The following is a 19,326-nucleotide window of genomic DNA, read 5'->3' as shown; positions in this document are numbered from 1 at the left end:
CCATTCCCAGTGCACCTTCTTGTCATGCTCAAAGCCATCCAGAATATATATAGGTACACCTCAGATGTGATCAGTGGTGAAGGTGGTGGAATATTTTATGGAGTCCCTCCTTGGATGCTGTTATGTACACAGGACAAGTGGCATTGCAGAATGAGGAATGTGATACCTCATCCCATGGTGGCTCCCAAAGTACATGCCTAGCAGGATTCTAGACTTAATATTTTCAGTCACAACATAAATCAAAACTATGTAGGGCATTGTCAAAAGGAATGTAATTGCACAATCAAAACTTCACAATCAAAACATTCATGTAGCATTGATATTGATCTGCTGCCAGATAATGGTAACTATGTCTAGGCAATTTTTTTTTCTCTTTTTATTGCTAGTTTTGTTGTCCCACTAATTTCTTTAAATTGTAAGGGACACTGCACAAGTGATATTTTTCATAACTGATGTACAAGAAAATCTCCATGCAGGAAGAAACTGTGCCAATATAAATTATGGAGTGAAAGCACACACCAACTTATTTTCTCTCCAACTGTAAGAAACTCTACCCACCAAAATCAGACCATGTTTCAACAGCTACACAGACACCCACTAGATTATTTTTCCACTGATCTACAGACAGCAATGAATCAGTTTGTCTCTTATTTGAAACAAACAAACAAAAAAAAAAAAACCACAGTACAGATAATATGGAAATCCCAAATTGTTGCTCTTGTTTGAGAGTTGCAGCCCTTGTTAACCCAGCTGGACAGCATAAAACACAAGCAAACAGATATAAGTTGTTTTTGGAGTAGAATTAAGCTAACAAGGAGCATCTGCAGCATTTTAAAAGTCTCTTTTCCAAAAGACACCTAAAATTAGGGTTTAATAATATTCAAGGACAGTTGAGGTATGGCTGAAAGAAAACATGTGGCTTTCAAGTCATATGTATCTTAAGCTACCCTGCAGAGTTAATAGGTTTCATTGACAATGAATTTCATTTCTAATTACTATAAGTTTAAAGGGGGGAAAGAAAGTAATGTAAGGTAACAAAGAATAGCAATACAATAAAATAAGATTAGAAATGCTGTACAAATGCTGCTCTGAACATCTTTTAACAGACTAAATTTCCACCCTGAAAACAGAAGCCTTCATTGAGTTGATCACCTGTTAGGAAGGCATAGATCAGAGCTGGAGAAAAAACCTCTTGTCAGTCAACTTATTGGTTGTACAACAAGGCACAGGTCAGTACTAAGAGAATCAATTAACAGCAGAGATATTGGCCTGAAAGAGCTGCATCTGATTTGGAGAGGCAAGTTACTGGTAGGAATGGTTGAAAATTTCATTTCATTTCTTTCGTTCTTTTTAAATGAGAATATGGTAAAATAAAATTTTAAAAAAACCTTGATATTTAAGAGGGAAAGGACCTGCAATTTTTTTAAAAAAAAAACTAAATAAAACATCACCCTGCAATATTTGAGAAACCAAACCTTTCCATCCTGGCCTAGGATTAAAACTTAAATTTGAATTTAAGTCCCCTGCACTCTGCCATGTTAGCATTACTGAATTAGGGTTACCTTTTTTCCCTCTCTCTGAGAGGAACCTTGTCTTTAAAAACCTAAGTATGAGGTAAGTACAATATGGTCCTCCCCATCACTATTGCATTTCACATCATGTTAAACAATTTAGCAGAACTTTCAAATTGCTTCCAGTCGGTTTGGGGATGTAGTGTACACACAACGCATACCCCCAAGATTCCCAGAAGCCCGCTTCATGTCACCTGGCTGCCCATGTGGGCCGGCTACCAGGCACTCCATGTCGTACCTTTAGACGTTGCACACTGCTGGAGTGCCTTAAAGCCTCAGCAGTGTGAAAAAACCAGCTTTTTGACAGCGCAAAAAGAAATGGCTCTTTGCAAAAAGGCAGATTGCTGCTGCAGCGTGTGGTTGCTGTGGCCCCAATCCAGCTTTCTCAGGGGCAGCTTCAAGCTGCCCCTTCATGGCAGTCTGTTCTACCAGAAAGTCTCAATAAGAAAGAATACAAAACATTTAGAATTTTCCATTCATAGCTTCTAGATTTAAGTCCTTCTCTCACATGTCCTTCCATATGTTGTAAGTCTGCTCTACTTATGTATTGTATTTTTCTGGACCTCTTTCATACTTTAAATCAATATCTCCAACATGGTACCACTCAGATATGTTGGTCTACAACTGCCATTATTCACAGCTCTCATGACTATAGTGGTTAAGATTAAAGACTCATTCAAATAGATGCCAAAAATCCTTGATATACCCCGCCCCCATCTCAGTTTATTATTGCATTTCTTGATTATTTGAACAGCTAACATATCATAGAGAAATTTCATTAATCACATATGATTGGGCACAGCTTTAATAGGCAAATAATATACAATAAAGTTTCTGGCTATGGAGAGTGTCCTGTAGCACATTGTATATTTCCACAACACATGAGTTACGAACATTTTCCATTCCTGATGCAGCTTTATGGACAAGTAGCTCATCTATTTGCCTACTCTCCTGAGAGGAAGACAAATATATTATTATCTGCATGGGTTTAATAGAAAATCCTTTGAATTGATGGGCGAAACCTCCCAGGGATTTCAGACAAAGAAAGGAAGTTGAAACAAGGGCAAAGCTAGGATACCAACTTCTCACTTGTTTCCCATGCAATATGTAGCAAAGGAAATATTTATATTGCAACCCCAGGGGTCCCAACATATCCAGATGCATAGCTTACAAAAATAATGAATGGCTGCCATACCTCAATAAACATGTCCATCCTAAGTCCTACTCTGAGAAAATTAGATTTATGAAGGAAATGCTTCATATGATCTGTGTGTGTGTGTGTGTGAGAGAGAGAGAGAGAGAGAGAGAGAGAGAGAGTTTGGTATATCCCATGAGTTTAAAAAACTGCAGAAGGCACAGCAGTATCAAATGTTTCAACTTTTAAGGAGAAAGGAAAGCTCATCACGAGCTTGTCATTTGGGGCAGCAAATAAAATTAACAATTTCATCTAAATCAAAGGTGGTAATCTTTTGACCCACCAGATTGTTTAGAATATTTGTTTTCCTCTGCTGTGGAAAAAAGTGGGGGAGGCATGCTACTTTCCTATTGCAACATCAATTGTCCCAAGATGCTTAGACTTCCCAAGAGCTGCTATTTATATTTTTAAAGACAACTACTAATTACAAGCACACAATTAACAAGTTAGTTAGACCCCCCCGCCATATCTTTGTCTAGCATTAATGGTTAGGACTTGTATTTTGCTGTATGTTTAGACTGCAGAATTACACTAGTTTTTAGTAAATGTAGTTGATGTAGCAGTAGGTGATCCCCTATTCATTATTATTATTATTATTATTCAGAAGCCATGGACTTTCTTGTCTAGATTTATGTAAAGAACAGACAGCCATGCAAATCTTAGATTTTACCTATGTAATGTTGGATGAAGCTGTTTAATGCAATAATCCCTATCCTGACCCCTATCCCACCCCTGAATATTTTGAAGAAAAGAACTTAATACTTAAATAAGTTTCAATTGTCATGTGAAGTTTTCCTTTGGGAAAACTATACCCTTTAGTAGTTTAGCCTTTAGTAATAGAGGGTCTATGGCAACATCAAAAGATGAAGTGGCTTCCAGAGATGAGTAATACAGCCAATGGGTATTTTTAAAAAGGAAAAACATGTTTCTTTTGCTTTGAACTTTGAAAAATGACAAAAATGTTCTTCTGAAAGTAGTAGTCACAGTTTTTAGAAGTCTCATTTAAATCTCAAGCATCGATATAGCATAGCTCTGAATTCAGTCTCATATTCCTTTCAACTTTACCAAAAATATACATTTTAAGAAGCTTTAATATTGCTGCAATTTACATTAAAGTGTAAATTTCTAACTAGTCCTAGACTATATGTGCTGAAAAATAGAGATAATATACTCAGTGAAACAGATATGATTAAACACATATCAGAACTCTAATATGCTGAGACTAAGACTTTAATTTCCACTTTTAAATTTTATTATTTTTAATATGACTATTATAATTTATCAACTAATAAACTGTAGAAAGTGAAATGACTAGCCCCTCAGATCATTGCTTCAAAGCAGTTCCATTTGTGAGTATTTAAACTAACTGCATACCATTTGAAAGAGGAAAGAGGGATTTTTTGTATGTGTGCAATAAAATTGGCATTTTTAAATTGTTACTTATACATTGAGATTGAACTCAAAAGGACTTTTCATTGTCAAAAAATATCTATTGCATGATCATGCATTAACAGTGCTGAACCTGATTGACTTCAACACCATATATGACTTATTCTGATGTTATTAAATATGGTGTAAGTCAGAACATGGCAAAGACCATTTTTCCTTTCTGTAATTTCTAGAGGACCACAGCAGCACATTTCAGTGTCACATCTGGCTATCATTTGAGCTCCTTTCCATTGACAACCCTTTCCCCCCTGTTTGGTGTATGTTTGGAGTGGTGAGATGGGGGTTAGTGGAGCAAACTGTTGCCTTTTCGGTGGTTTGGGAAGATTTGGGAGGATTTGGGCTGGTGGAGGAAATAGCCCCCAAAAGTAATTTTAAGGCCCCCTGGAGGGCCTCATGGGCCACACTGGGACCTTTGAGGGGCCCCTTGGTGGGTCCCATGGGCCACACTGAAGGCCCCACAGACCACACTTTGCCCACCACTAGGGCAAATAAACATATAAGGTGGAGGAGGATTTAAGACAATTTCCATCACCATTTATCCATAGACAATAATTTTCTGAGCTGAAAAAATCTCCAGTACCTGCAGAGATTCTCCATGAAATCTGGACTCCTGGTTTCCACAGTTCTGAACTGTGTGGAGAGTCTCACTGGAAAGACATGTTCTCCTCTTAAGCCTGTACATACTGTGGCCTCAATTCAAGATTCCCTCAGCATGCAGACCTTATGCTATGCTGACTCATATACAGGGTGACCAGGTGCCATACTTTCAAAGAAGGAGAAAGCATTGCAAAATTTAGGACCTTCAAGAAACTTGTAGGTCATGATGAAACAAAAGCTAAAAACGCTAAGATAAACATAAAATCATTCTATATGGTTTATGTGCAGTTATAGTATGTATAACATGTTTTATTATTCTTTTATTGTTTTTATTTTATTATGTTTTATTATTCTCTCTTAATCATCCTATCCTATTTGCAGCAAGGATGGGCTGCCAAATAGACACATCTCTTGAAGGGGAACAAAAAATGGTGTTGTGTACCCTCGAGCCATTCTGACTTATGGCAACCCTATCACAGGGTTTTCTTTGCAAGTTTCTTCTGAGAGGGTTTGCCACTGCCATCCTCTGACAGAAATCTAGTTCTACTCAAAGGCCTTCTTAATTATTCTCAAAATGGAAGATATTGTGGAGTTCCTCCAGAACAGGAGGTTGAAATGGAGGGCATGTCCTGGAAAACAAGACATAATCTTTGCCCATATATTATCTCCTCTGACTCACCTTAAAGCCCCTGCAAAGTGTTCAGGAAGGGACTGGAAAAGGTCTGTTGGAGCAGCCATAGCCTGAGGCACAATGATGACATCAGTGCTGAGATTTACAAGGGTTCTCTGAAAATCTCAGTGCTAATATAAGCATCATGCATCCTGCCGGTGGGGCATGGGGGGGGGAGCTGCAAGATGCTTCTCCAATCTTGCCTGATCACACTGAAGCATTGTATACTTCATGTAAGTTAGATTCGGGGCTTTATGAAAACAAAAACATGTATGAACCTCTCCATGAGAATCCCCTCCCAAACACACATGGAGTGCTGGGCAGGAGCTAGGAGGTGCAGAAACAAGACTTGTCATGACACTGGGCTTGACAGCTTTGTCTGTTCCTACCAAACAGGAACTACAGTGTGATTGATGACTATGGAAAAGCCTCATCTGTTGCAGAGAATCATGCTCCCATTAGCTTGTTTCCCTATAATTACAATTCAGGTACATCTGTTTCCTTAAAGTTCACACTATCTAAGCAATTATTTCTTGTACTAGAAGTACATTTGCCTAAGTGAGAAATCCTTTTGTCCCACTCCCTAGTATTCTTACCGCTTCCCACTGTTTTTTCCTTTCCACCTGTTTTTCACTCTTTCTCTCCTTTCACTTCACAGTGTTCCTTCTGCCTTTTCTGACTCTCAGTGTCCTTTCCCCATGTATAAAGCATCAGAATTCCCCCTCCTCAACCCTCCTCTTTTCCTTTCCCCTCCATTTTATTTCTGAACTACTTAAAGAATCCTGGGCCCTGCAGAGCAAAGGAAGACATGGGTCTATGCAGAGGCTGAATGAAGAAAGGACTCTCTCAGGCTTGTCCAGTGATATCTTTAGGGATAATTAGGGCAATATTCAGTCTAAAGATGGTACTGTGGGCTACAGATTTTAATGAATATTAATTAATCTGATTTTAAAACTGGACACTTCTGAGATGTTCACTTTCAAGGTCCCCTTATAGTACCAATGTCAAGTTTCTGGTGGTCACGTTTCTTGGCCTGGGAGTGGTGCTGAAGATGGACAGAAACACATGCCACACACAGAGGAGTCCTATACTTTTAAAACAGATTTCATCATGATTTCTCCCTCTCAAGATGATAATCTTTGTGATATGTTTTCACAGTAATATGTACATATTTTACAACTGTCCCTCAGTGAAGAATCTCTCTCTCACCCCTTACTTGCCAATATTTTTAGACTTTTTGATCAATAAAATAAAATGCATAAATCCCAAACAGTTCAAATACAGTCACCTCTCCCTTTTCACAGGGGATCTGTTCTGGACCTCCCCATACACCCGTGAAAATGAAAAATTGCTGATATTCAAGCCCTATTGGTTTGATTGGTGGCACATGCCCAGGGGCACTTGCGGGTGAGTGTCATGGGTGCATGCCCCATTTTGTCCCCGTTTGCTGCCCACAAATGGATGAGGGATGCAGATTCCAAGTCCATCAAAATGGAAGGGCAAGTGTACAGCAAAAAATGCCATATAATTTCATGTTATCCCTAAAATCTAATGCTTAGCCATCCAGTAGAAATGCCTTTTGAAATCAGATCTTTTTCACATTCCTTCCAGAAATCTGCAAAGCAGTGCAGTCTTTTCATAGGAGGGTGTTTCAGAGATGTTGCTCCGAGGATATTGTTTTCTCATGGGCATTCAGAATAATTTCCTGGATCTTCTGAAGGTAGTTGCAACAAAGGTTGTGCCACCATAATCCTAGAAAAAAGCATTTTAATCCCATTTGGGAGAAAAGTGATATGTAAATGAAATAAAATGTGTGCCAATGACAATTATGTAGTGAACATAAGGATTCAGGAGGACTGAGTTCCCACTTGTGTGACCAGAACATGAAGCTTGAGACACTGACTTATAACATATACTGAGAAGCAGACTGAGAATAATAGTGATCCTAAGGACAGAACTAACATTTGATGATGATGATGATGATGATGATGATGATGATGATGATGATGATGATATACTCCACCAATGGTTACATTATTCCCAGGAATGCATATACAGTATTTGTTTTGCCACCTCTGAGCAGGCAATGGTGTAACACCTATTGTTAGCCTTGAATAGTGAAGAGCCATTGAATCAGTGGGATTTACCTATGTGTTGATTCACCATTTATCAATTAATTGGTCTACTTCAGCTGGGAATAACCAATAGGATGTATCTCCAATGCCTTATTTACTTTGTACCTAGAGCATGTATAGCTTTTTTCCCACTTACTTAGGCGTAGTTTCTTTGTCATAGTGAACAAACAGGTCTACAACTTATTTCCTGAACCAAAACTGTTTTCTTTTGTAATATGCAAAGATTTGTCATGTTCATTTTCAGAACTTACCAAAATTCACATATTTATTAAAAAGAACAATATCTGTTTAAAAAACTGTGGAAGATATTGAAATTCTGTCAACCATATTAGCTACTACTAGGAATGAGAAGGAGGTTCTTGTTAGATTCTCTTGCAAGATCTTGGCTCCAGCATGATATATTGTTGTTGTTGTGTACCTTCAAGTTGTTTCTGATTTATGGCTACCCTAAGGCGAGCCTGCCATGGGGTTTCATTGGCAAGATTTGTTCAAACAAGGTTTGTCTTTGAGAGATTATGACTTGCCCAACATCACCCAAGGAGTTTCCAGAACTGTTGTCCCCAGAGTCCTAGTACAAACCACTGCAACATGCTGGCACTCAGTTGAATACTAGTCTTCAATAGTGTATACATGCTGAATATTACCAATATATATGTAAAGCTGCAAGACTGGTACCACTGATCATGCTGCCTGGAGGATTCTTGGGGCTATAGTCTGAAATCTAAATTCCAGAAGAGCTGATGCAGAAGTGGAGATGACACAATTCCCGCGACTTACTTAAGGCTGTGAACACCTTGGCACTTTCATGGTCTGCATCCACTCTGCAGAATTAATCCAGATTGACACTACTTTAACCACCATGGTCCAATGCTATGGGATTCTGGCAACTGTAGTTAGATCTCCTTCAAAAAGATTTGGTCTCAGAATTCCATAGCATTGATCTATGGCAGTTAAAATGTCAAAGTGGATTATTCCTAGTCCAAACGCAGTTACCATGCTACACAATTACAGTTCTGTGATTCCACCTCAATGGCTGCGGCTGCCTCCTCTGGAATTCTGGGTTTGTAGTTCAGAATTGCAATGAGCGCCAGCATGGCGTAGTGGACTAGGACTGCGGAGACCAGGGTTCAAATCCCAGCTTGGCCATATAAAAATCCCACTGGGTGAACTTGGGCAAGTCACACTCTCTCAGCCTCAGGGGAGGGCCATGGCAAAACCTTCTCTGAAGAAACCTGCCAAGAGAACCCCCTGATAGGGTTGCTGTGAGTTGAAAACGACGTGAAGGAACACAACATCAAAAAACAAACAAACAAAAAAAAACTGCAAATTTCAGGATTCCACAGGAGGCAGCCACAGCATTTCAAAGTGGGATAAGAGTGCTGCAACAGTGTATTGGGAGCCTGCCTGCCTGCTTTCCCCTTGCATTCCGTGACTTTTGTGGGCGCACAACTGCAGGCAGGCTTTTAAAGAAAATGAATGCTGACATTCCTTTTCCCCAAGACCAGCTTGAGTGTGTGCGCGCATGCGCCAGAGGCTCTGAAAGTATCCCCCCCCCACACACACACACACCACCTTTCCTTCCCGTCGAGGTGAACCTGCTGCTGCTGTTCCTCGACCGTCCGCCTGGTGGCAGCAGCGCCCTACCGCAGAAGCGCCTCTTTACGCGCAGCAAGTGCTATAATGCAATTGACCAATCAGTGCTAGGATGATGGGAGGTAATTGGGTAATTGCAATTTACTGATCACAAGCGGTGTGTGTGTGTGTGTGTGTGAAGAGCGGATGAAGGTGCGTGGAATGGCGGGATTTGTGTGTGTGTGAGAGGGATAAAAGACAAGAACACAGGTTAAAAATACCACCCAGCCACCGGCGAATCTGGAAGTGCCATTGCCTTAGAGGGGAAAAAGAAAGATTAAGTCACAAAGAGCAGCCGCTTGAAACAGGGTTGCCTATTTTATTTATTCTTTCTCGTTCCCTCCACACACAGCAACAACCCCCTTGAATTTAAAAAGAAAAAGCAAGGGGGAAAAAGGCGGGAGAGGGGCAGTTTCTGCGGAGGGAGGGAGCCCAGACCTCCTGACCGCCGAGGAGGCGCCGCAAAACGGAATCAAAGGGGGACCCGACCAAATTGGGGGAGAAAAAAATAAAATAAGCTCTAAACACCACTGCTAGAAATGTGAAATCCATGCTTCTTCAGTCCTGCTCCAAACGGGAGACCTTTTGGAATGCCTCCTGGAGAGGAGGCTGGGAAGGGAAGAAGAGGCCCCAAAGTCTGGTCAGTCACTCTGAGGAAGGGAAGGGATCATGGCAAAAAGGGGGCTGCCTCTGCGAGGGCGCGCGCACAGCAGAGGAGAGGGAAAGGGAAGCCAGGCGCGCGGCCGCGGAATGTGCCATCGCACGGAAAGGGGGGGGGGGGGGGGGGGGGGGGAAAGGTGAGGGGGGGGGGGCGGAGGCTGGAAAAGGGGGAAGCCCCCACCCCTCCCTCCCCCCCTCCCGCTCAGAGCCCAGGAGCGGAGTCCAACTTGTGGCTCTGGAAGCGACCCAGAACTGAAGGCAGCATAAAAGGAAAAGGAAAGGGCTGGGGGTGGGTTGCACACTTCCCCCTCAACAACAACCCCCCTTTTTTTCCTCTCAAGGCTTTTCCTCTCTTCCCCCCGCTATATATTTATGGGAAGGGGGAGCTTTGTGGCCACGCGTGGACTGAGAGAACGTGTCATTCTCCTCCTCCTCCTCTTCCTCCTCTTCTTCTTCTTCCATCCGCGAACAAGTTTCTCCTTCCTCGGCGGACTGCAAAGATGGAGAGGCCGGAGAAGCTGGAAGGAAGGCGGCCGCCTTTGAAGGGAGAAGCCTCGGAGGGGTGAAATTCCCCCTCCAGCACTGGGGACAGCGCCGGCGTTTTCCCCCCAGGGAATGTTATTTGGGGGGGGGCTGTTTCTGACGACAACGCTTGGATGTTGAAGGAGCAGCTGTAATTTACATATATGTACACACACACACATATTTCTTATTGGGGGGGGAGCAAAGACGTCGAGGAGAGCGGGCGGAGAGTGGCATGAAACGCCACCCACTCAACCCCGTGGGGTGGTTTTTCTTTCTTCCCTTCCTCCTCTCCTTTAAAGGATGCCTTGGTTCTTGACAGCTGGTGGGAATCTTGATTCTTCCTCCCTCCTTCCCTCCCCCAAATCGCTCTCCCCCGCCGCCAGAAGACCGCCGCGTCTCTCCTCCTTCGCCTTCTTCCCAACAAGCAACTGCAGCGGAGTAGTCGGAGGCAAGGCTAAGAGGGAATAGAATAAAACGCCGGGAGTTTGGCCACCGAGGAGGAGGAGGAGGAGGAGGAGGAGGAGGAACAGCGAGAGAAGACGACGACGAGGAGGAGGGAAGGCTCTTCCTGGCTGAAACCAAAACCCCGGTTGCGCACTGGGTTGTGATTGGAAATCTAATCAGAGCCTTGGATCGGGAAGAATAAAAAGGGGGCAGCAAGAAAAAAACAGTTGTGGGTCTTGGCGGTGGAAGGTAGAGAGAGGACTCTAAACTTGGAGACTGAGAAGATAATTTTACAAAGGGACAGGTGCCGTTGCTGTTGTTGCTGTTTTAATCTGGAGAAGAGAAACCCCTTCCTCTCAAAGCAAAACCCTACGGAGAGGCCATGGCAACCCCCGATGTAACGTGGAAGCCGCACATGGATCGGAGGACTGAGAGGAGGCCAGCAGCACAGAGTCGCCTCAGGGAAGCCTGGTCTTAGCTGCCGGGGCAACGGCGGTTGCGTTGCGTTGCGTTGCAAGGGGGAGTAGAGCGTGGTTGGGATCGATGGTACTCCTGGCCACATAACCTCGAGGCAAAGGGAGAGGACTGGAAGGCGGTGGAGAAGATCCAGGCTGGAAGGGAAACTTTCTCGACGGAGGAGACTGGCTTCCCTTTTCCTCCGCTGCCCTCCTGCCCCTCGCTTTCGGCTTTCTTTTTCGAAAAAGGGGGGATAGAGCTCTCCCCACCTTCTGCCTCCCTTCCCCCCCCCTCCATCCATCCATCCATCCAGCAAGGAGAGAAGTTGACACCCGCCAGGACATTTGAAAGCAGGGGAGAGAAAGAGAGAGGCGAAGTCCCGGGAAAGAGGAGGCTGTGGGAGGGGAGCCCACCAGGGTTTGGTGTGGAGCCCTCCTGGACTAGAGAACTAGATGGAAAATTGCAGATGGATATTGCCTTGCCTTGCCTTTTTTCCTCCCGTCAAATTGGATTTGTCGCCGAAATGATGTAGTTTTGCTGGCCGCGGTCTTTTCTGTTTTTTATCCCCCTTCTGTTCCCCCCCTTTTCTTCTCTTCCCTTCCCTGATCCCCCAACCGACGCCCCCTTCGGAATTTCATGCTGGATATTCTCCTCCTCCTCTTCCTCCTCCTCCTCCTCCTCCATCGGGGCGATCGGCGACTCCTGTAAGTGCCATTTTCCCTTGACTTCTCGCTTGGCGTCCCTCACGAGGCAGGGAGGGAGGGAGGGAGACTCTTCATTTCTTACTGATGGATGGGGTGTTGGGGGGAGAGGGTGGGGGTGGGTAGGTGGGTGGAAGGAAGGAAGGAAGGAAGGAAGGGATCCAACTCCATCCTAGCTGAGGCGAGAGCTGGAGGACTGGGCCGGTAAGGCCGGGGGATGGCGGGGGGAGAGGAGAAGAAGCCAGCCTTGCTTCAAAGGTTGCTCATCCATGGGCAATCCAGCCTTTCTTTCCATTTGTTGTGTAGCAGAGAAACCTGCCTTTCAGAAGAGAGCCCCTGCAGTGTGTCTGTGTGTGTGTGATGGTGTGTTGTTGCTTGCTTCCAGGGCTCCTAGACCAGAGCCTGAGGAGTTTGGTGAGCTGCTCATAGGAGAGTCCAGGTGTGTGTGCCAGAGGGTCAGGGGAATAGTAGGAGTAGGAGTAATAAGCAGCACAGAGTTCCCATGGAAATGTTGCCTTCCAAATATACCTGGCTAGGGCTGGATTGTGGACATAATGTCGGCAGTGAGGGGAAGACATACCTTTGGAGGTTGGTGCCTTTGGCACATCATGGCTGCAGAAGGCATTGGAGGGGGATCCTTCTCCCGAGAGACGGGGGGGGGGGAATGGGGGCTGCTGCTGCCCCACTGCTGACAAACCCTCCCTGCCCCCCTTCCTTTTCTTGCTGGCCTTTGGCGGGGAGGTCCTCTGCCAGTTCCCTGGGGGCATGTCATCTTTGGCAGCAGTTGTGAGAAAGAGATCAACTGCACCCGTCAGCAGAGGCGTTGCTAACCGATGGTAACCACACGGTTTGTGCCACTCTTCATGCTCTGGAACTAGCTTTGAGTCACAAAGCAGAATTGCTCAGCACAGCAGTCCCTTTCAATTCAGTTGGGGCTACAGGGATGAAAGACTGAACCTTTGCATCTTTCTTCAGAAGAATCAGGAAAACAAAAATCTCCTTGTGTTCAAAGGGACTTGCTCCTTTAAAAAAGTGTGCACATTGAGAGTATACAATGCTGTGAACATCCTTGTCCTCGTGGTCATTCTGGAAGGAAGGCCCTAAGTGTGGCCATTTCACAGATGGAAAAGATGTGGTTTAAAAAAGGCTTATTTTCTTAAGCTGGAGACTCAGAAAGTTGATGGCAGGATACTCTTCCCACTTAACTACCCTTTCTATCTATTTGGGAAGGAGAAGCTCTCCTCACAATAAGGATGGAGTATGTAGGTGTTCAAAAATGGGACAGAAGAAATTAGATAGGTGGACATTTCATGGAAATAATGTATGGTTTGGGACTATTTATTCAAGGAATCTTTGTTTCTTTACTAGGATGTGTGCACTGATGTTGCCCAGATAAACGTACATCCCTTTTTCACATGTGAGAATACCTTAGGGAAAAAACCCTACATTTGCAAACTTAGGAAATCAGAATGGGAAAAAAAAACAAATACACCATTAGACAGAGTGGAACCTGCACATGACTGGCATACAGTGATCTCTGCAACCATATTGAAGGGTGGACATTTGGACCGAGATTTCTTCCTTTTCTCATACCATATGGGCAACCCATACTAAAGTTGTTTGATTACATAAACAGCTGATAGCACAACTGTTTCAAAGATATATTTCAGATCTTGTGCTAGGAAGAAAAAGGGTAACAGGAACATTTCCTCTCTCTTTTAAAAGGCATCCTATTGCTTTGGGTCAGGGATCATCTCTCTTTCACATAAGCAAATTATGTGAAAAGCAGTCAGTCTTTGACCTAGCTTCCAAAGGTTTCTGTGTGACTCATGTGAACACACTATCGAGCCTAATCCTGCCATGGTTTCAACAGTATGTCCAACTAAATTCCATTTCCACTTTTCATAATTCTTTTATATTAGTGTAAGAAAACAGCATTATTGGTTTTTGTTGTTATTACAGTATTATTATTCTTAGATAAATCTTTCCCATTCAACCACATACTAGGTAACAGTTTCATCAAGTTGTAAAACACGTCACCCGCCACCATCCTTATATTTGTGCCAAATGGACCCCTGCATATCTTTGTCATAAACCCCTGCCCTGCTGTGGGTTCTTCTTGCATCAGCACCAACAGTGATGGTGCTTCAAAGGTTGCTCATCCATGGGCAATCCAGCCTTTCTTTCCATTTGTTGTGCACTCTGCTGGTGCAAAATCAGGGCATATGTGTCTATCATTCACTTTCCCACAGGACGATTCTGTTTTGATCCAGTAAATCAGAGATCATTAAGGAAAACCATCCTCCTCTTTGAGAGGAGGAGTGTATTACTAGCACTGTTTCATTCTGTTCCAGGGTTGCTGCAGTGATACTTAAGCACCCAGAGGCCACCAGTGCTGAGAATTCAACAAGAATAAAGCTCACTGCTGTGTAGAGTTATGGTGGTGGATATGTACTTTCAGGCATGTTAAATTCAGTTAGTATAGGAGCTAAAACCATGTGAACTAGGCTGGACTGCTTCACTCTTGAGAGTGAATGGAGGACTTCAGCATCTAGGTGTGTGTAGTAGCAGCAGCACCTAAAATATGCTCAAGAACCGTCTCCCCTTCCCCTCTTTTACTTTGCATGAGCAACACTGATTCCATAATCGCTTGGGAGGAAATTTTATCTGGCTGGCTCTGTTTTCTATTTCTTGTGTCCGAATATAAGTGCAACATTCATCCACATCTGATAATTAGCCAAGATGCCTTTCTTTTTTTTTTCCCCAGCAGAAAAGGGGTAAGCAATTCTGTAATTACATCAGGCAGCTTGGGAAAGTGACAGCCTGCAGTGTGTAAATAGAGAACAATTTTGTGTATAAAAATGCATGAGTTGCCAGTGAAAAGGAACAAGTGCTGGCTGTAAAAGATGTTTTATTTGCCATTTTGGTCTTAAGAGGATCAAAAAGTAACTAGTCTAAAAATGAAAATGACTATCAGTCTGATAGTCAGTGATGAAACACACTCCTCAGCTATAATAATTTCACACTTCTGTGGAGTGTATGAAGTTCCTGTCGGGTATAAAAGCCAAGCTTTTTCTTGGTTCTAATTCAAAAGCCAGTGAAAGAACCTATGTCAGAACAAAAGCATTCTTATTCTTAAAACCAAGTGCATTTTTCTCAGGGTGCATAATATAGGCATGCAGTATATCAGCATTTCTTAAAAGGTGTCTGTTTTAATAGTTAAGATTAATGGAAGAAATTGCAGACATTCATAAAATAAATTAATGAAATCAGCAATTTAACACAAGGCAGTGGTAGCTTTAAATTCTTAATTCAATTCCCTAAGAACTGGCAGCATGCATACATGATGTCCTGGTGCATATATGGATCATCAGGGACTTGCAAGCTGTAAGTTGATTTTTACAAGAGGTTCCTTTTCTTCTGTAAAGGATGGAAAGTATGACCAGAAGTCACTTAAATAAACATTGACGGGGAGTGAACTATCTACTTAGTACCTTGTCTCAGGAAAGTATAGCCTGAATAACTGCAGTATAAGAGCCTGCCTTTCTCCACAAAAGTATGTACACCTTACTTGCAAATACTTTGCAGGGGTCTAAGGGGATTAAAAAGAATGATCAATATTGGAAAACATGTTTTAAGATAATTTTATCGTGGATAACTTTTCAAAGAAGAAATCAACTCAACAAAAGGATTAATTGATAGTGGCAGTCGTTTACTAGCCATAGAGGTCTTGATCCTGAAAGCCATTATTTACAGCATTAGACCTTTTAATGTGGGCAGCCTGTTTTCTTTTTAAGCAGGATTTATTTCCCTTGGCAAAAGGCTGAGAGATGTGATGCTAGCTTGTGATTTAGCTACTCTCACAAAAGAAAAGCAACTCTCCCTGCCACCATCATGGGGGAAGGGGATGGACTGTTGACTTGTTATCTGAAAGCTTGAAAAATACTCTGTTCTCTGACTAGCAAAGTTTCATATTGTGTTGGATAACAATCTCACGTGCAACAGCATAAAGGTTTTGGAAACATTATAAGTGATTCATTGCATTTTCTTTTAGTGATGCCTAAGTCTTTGCTTAATTATTGTATAGTCAACTGTTCCATTATATATATATATGTGTGTGTGTGTGTGTGTGTATATATATATATAGGAAATAACTCTCTCTCTCTCTTTCTCTCTCTCTCTCTCTCTCTCTCTCTCTCTGTGTGTGTGTGTGTGTGTGTGTAGGTATGATCTGTTTAATTGTAATAGAGCACTTACACTGAGAGAAAATTAATACAGAAAGGCTAAAACCAGAAAGGGGGAGGGCAACTGCGTTTGGTATCCCAGGATGCAAGTACAGAAACCTGCAGTATTCTGTGCATTGTTTAAATGTTGTCATAGTGATATTTCAGAGCACAAGTTATGTGGGATTTTTTTGCCCCTCAGGAAGAGATTGCCTTTCTTCCTCCTTCCAATTAGGTTTTAATCTGCTTCACAACAACAAATGTTTGCACAGAACTTGGTGCAAAAGAAGCGAGAGAGGAGAGGCTCTATTTATAGCTGTCCCCATCCTCACTGAGTTGATGGCACATCCCATTCTGCAAATGTTCTGGAGAGTGAATTGGGAAATCAAGTTTCTGAGTTGGAGTATGAGATACTTTTCTCTTGTGGAGACACTGAGCATATTACAATATTTTGTGTAGTGGTGATATGTTAATTGAATAGCTTCAGGCAAGTGAAGTGTAGCTGTCGTTGACAATTAGAAACAACAGCAAACCTGCTTGGGTTGAATCTTTGTCCCTGTAACTTCTGGGCAGACGAAAATGACTATTAGGCCTTATAACTCACCTAAAACAGTCTTAACTTTTGATTTTGCTAGACAAGGAGAACAACTTGTTCTTTGAGACATGGCAAGGAATATGGATGGATATTTCATTTAATTTGGGAAATAATATTGGACTTGGTTTATGAAACATTAGTTATATTTAAAAGCATTGCCTTGGGATTGATCAGATAACCTCCAGTCCACAACCATATGGAGAAGCAGAAAACAATTGGAAGTGTTTTGTCCCAAAAGATTTCAAAGACCCAGAGCCTTTGATGCAGCTGGGTCTTTCAGTATTTATCCTCATGTTGCAGGTTTCATGCAGCCTGGTGCAAGAGCTTACATTTTAGATAACAAGAAATAATTGTGATGCTGTCTTTGATAGCTTAATATGAGTTCCACTGCCTAAGACAATAGCAAGATAGGTAACATTTCTTTACAATTGCAAGTGTAAAGATTATTCTGTATTATCTTAGGGGTCCATCTTGCATTTCAGTAATAAGGATATACAGTAGAAGGCCCATCTTAACATCTTACATGCTACATTGAACACTAGAGAACAACTGCACCATAATCAGCATATCTCCCCTAGGCAAAGGACCTTTGGCTATACTCTTATTGCCACTCTCAGACTTGACCTAGTATCCAGGGCTGCTTCATGCCTTATGTAATCAGTAGATCATCACCTCCAGACGAGAGGCAGTGACTCATTAATTCCTTTGTCATGTCTGAGATGGACTCTTGGAGAAGTTGACATCAGGTGGACTATTTGCTTTTTACATGCTAGACCGGAAAACATTAAGTGCCACTGACCTTAACACAGTTTGGTAAAATGATCACATAAGTAGTGTTGTTCAACTAGTCAAATCACAACAGGAGTCTTCTGCTCTTTTTTTTTTAAAAAGTATTTTATTGGAGATCAACCATCTTAATGAAATAAGGCTACCTTTTTGCAGCAGTTGTTATGCTGTCCTGTTGGGCTGTAGTGCTATAGCTCTGTAATCTGATAGCTTCAGATAAATCACATATCCCACCCCTCTTTATTTGCAAATACCCTTTAGTTGAGGAGGCATTCTATTCTTTTGCTGATGATGTATAGGGGAAATAAATTTCCCACTTGAGGTGACTGATCAGTTTATTGTGGCCTGAGTTTTTACAGGTAGTATGCTATTTTACTAATGAGTCATTTATTCATTTACTGATGATTGTGTGTTTTTTTTTTGGGGGGGGGGCAAACAAAATGGGACTTAGAACAGATCAGGCCTGAGCTCTCACTGGAAGCCAAGATAACTAAATTGAGACTGTCATACTTTGGTCACATGATGAGAAGGAATGGCTCATTAGAAAAATCAACAATGCTAGGAAAGTTGGAAAGTTGGAGTGTAGTGGAAAGAGAGGAAGGCCTCCAGATAGCTAGACACAATCAAGGAATCCACAGCCCTGGCCCTGCAGGACCTGAGCAGAATGACTGAGGGCAGGGCATATTGGAGGTACCTCACTCATGGGGTTGCCCTGAATCAAAGTTGATTTCAGGGCAGTTAACAATATCAACAACAAAGTAATGAGAAATAGACAAATGTATTCAAGGGGACCATATACCTGTAGTGTGGAAAAAATATAATAGGAATGAAAATTAGAATAAAATGGTATACAGTGTGCCTGCATCATACACGGGCACGCCATATGCTGAAAGCCACGTGATGCAAGAGGCAATGGCATGCATGCTGCACCACAGGCATGAGGATACATGGCATTTCCCTTACGCGCGCAGAGGTGTGTGTATCTGGAATGGATTCCCCATGCAAGGGAAGGGTGCACTGTATATACTTTTTATAACGTCAACCCTTACATGGAAAAAGGAATTTTTGGAGGTACAAGTAACCAAGTAGGGATGTGGGGGAAGTCGCACGTACACAAAAGACCTCTTTTGCAGAACTGCTAAACATACAGAAGACCTGTTGTCCCTTCCATCTGGTTAGTTCAATATGAATTGATCAGTATAAAGCATGTGAGCCAATATATTTGATATGCTAGTTGGGTTATGTGACAGTCATTCCATTGTATGCTTTTGGTTGTATTAATGCAGACATCATCCTGGATCTATCTGATCCTGTAACAATAGAACTAAATGAGCAGGAAGTCCTCAAAGCACAGAGATTTCATTGGATATAATGGAGAACAAATATGTTTGATTCCATGATTTAATTTTTCCCCCTGCCATTGGCTGTTGTTGGGACAGATTTTTGCTTTATCTATAGCTGCTTTGTTTGCCAAGTGTGTTCCAGTAAGAGAGGTTTCAGAACATAGCATTAAGAGTAAGGAACAATGTAATTTATTTATTTGTTTTGGTCTGTCCTTTGTCGGAGATGCTAAGGGTGTCCTGCATGTTAATACATACTTTCAGGTATACTTTCTCAGTTACCAATTCATGTAATTAAGTGTATAAAAGTTAAATCTACTGTTTGTGGTTTGGAGCATTCTGTAGTT

At 42.3% G+C, this 19,326-nt stretch overlaps 1 protein-coding gene across 9 annotated transcripts in view; it reads left to right on the top strand.

The window, feature by feature from the left end:
- The window catches only part of LRRC4C (leucine rich repeat containing 4C), a 1,065,799-nt gene that overhangs the window by 833,068 nt on the left and 213,405 nt on the right, over positions 1 to 19,326 (top strand). For 2 of the 9 annotated variants that reach the window (XM_042446446.1, XM_042446438.1), the window contains exon 1: positions 10,167 to 12,038. The exons of the other annotated variants lie outside the window; for them this stretch is intronic. The gene's annotated coding sequence lies outside the window, so the exon portion shown is untranslated. Of the gene's footprint in view, positions 1 to 10,166; positions 12,039 to 19,326 lie in introns of those variants that run through there. 9 annotated transcript variants of the gene reach the window in all.

The sequence above is a fragment of the Sceloporus undulatus genome, chromosome 1, assembly GCF_019175285.1.
Source record: "Sceloporus undulatus isolate JIND9_A2432 ecotype Alabama chromosome 1, SceUnd_v1.1, whole genome shotgun sequence".
Taxonomy (NCBI): domain Eukaryota; kingdom Metazoa; phylum Chordata; class Lepidosauria; order Squamata; family Phrynosomatidae; genus Sceloporus; species Sceloporus undulatus.
This window is presented reverse-complemented; position numbering and strand designations above follow the sequence as displayed.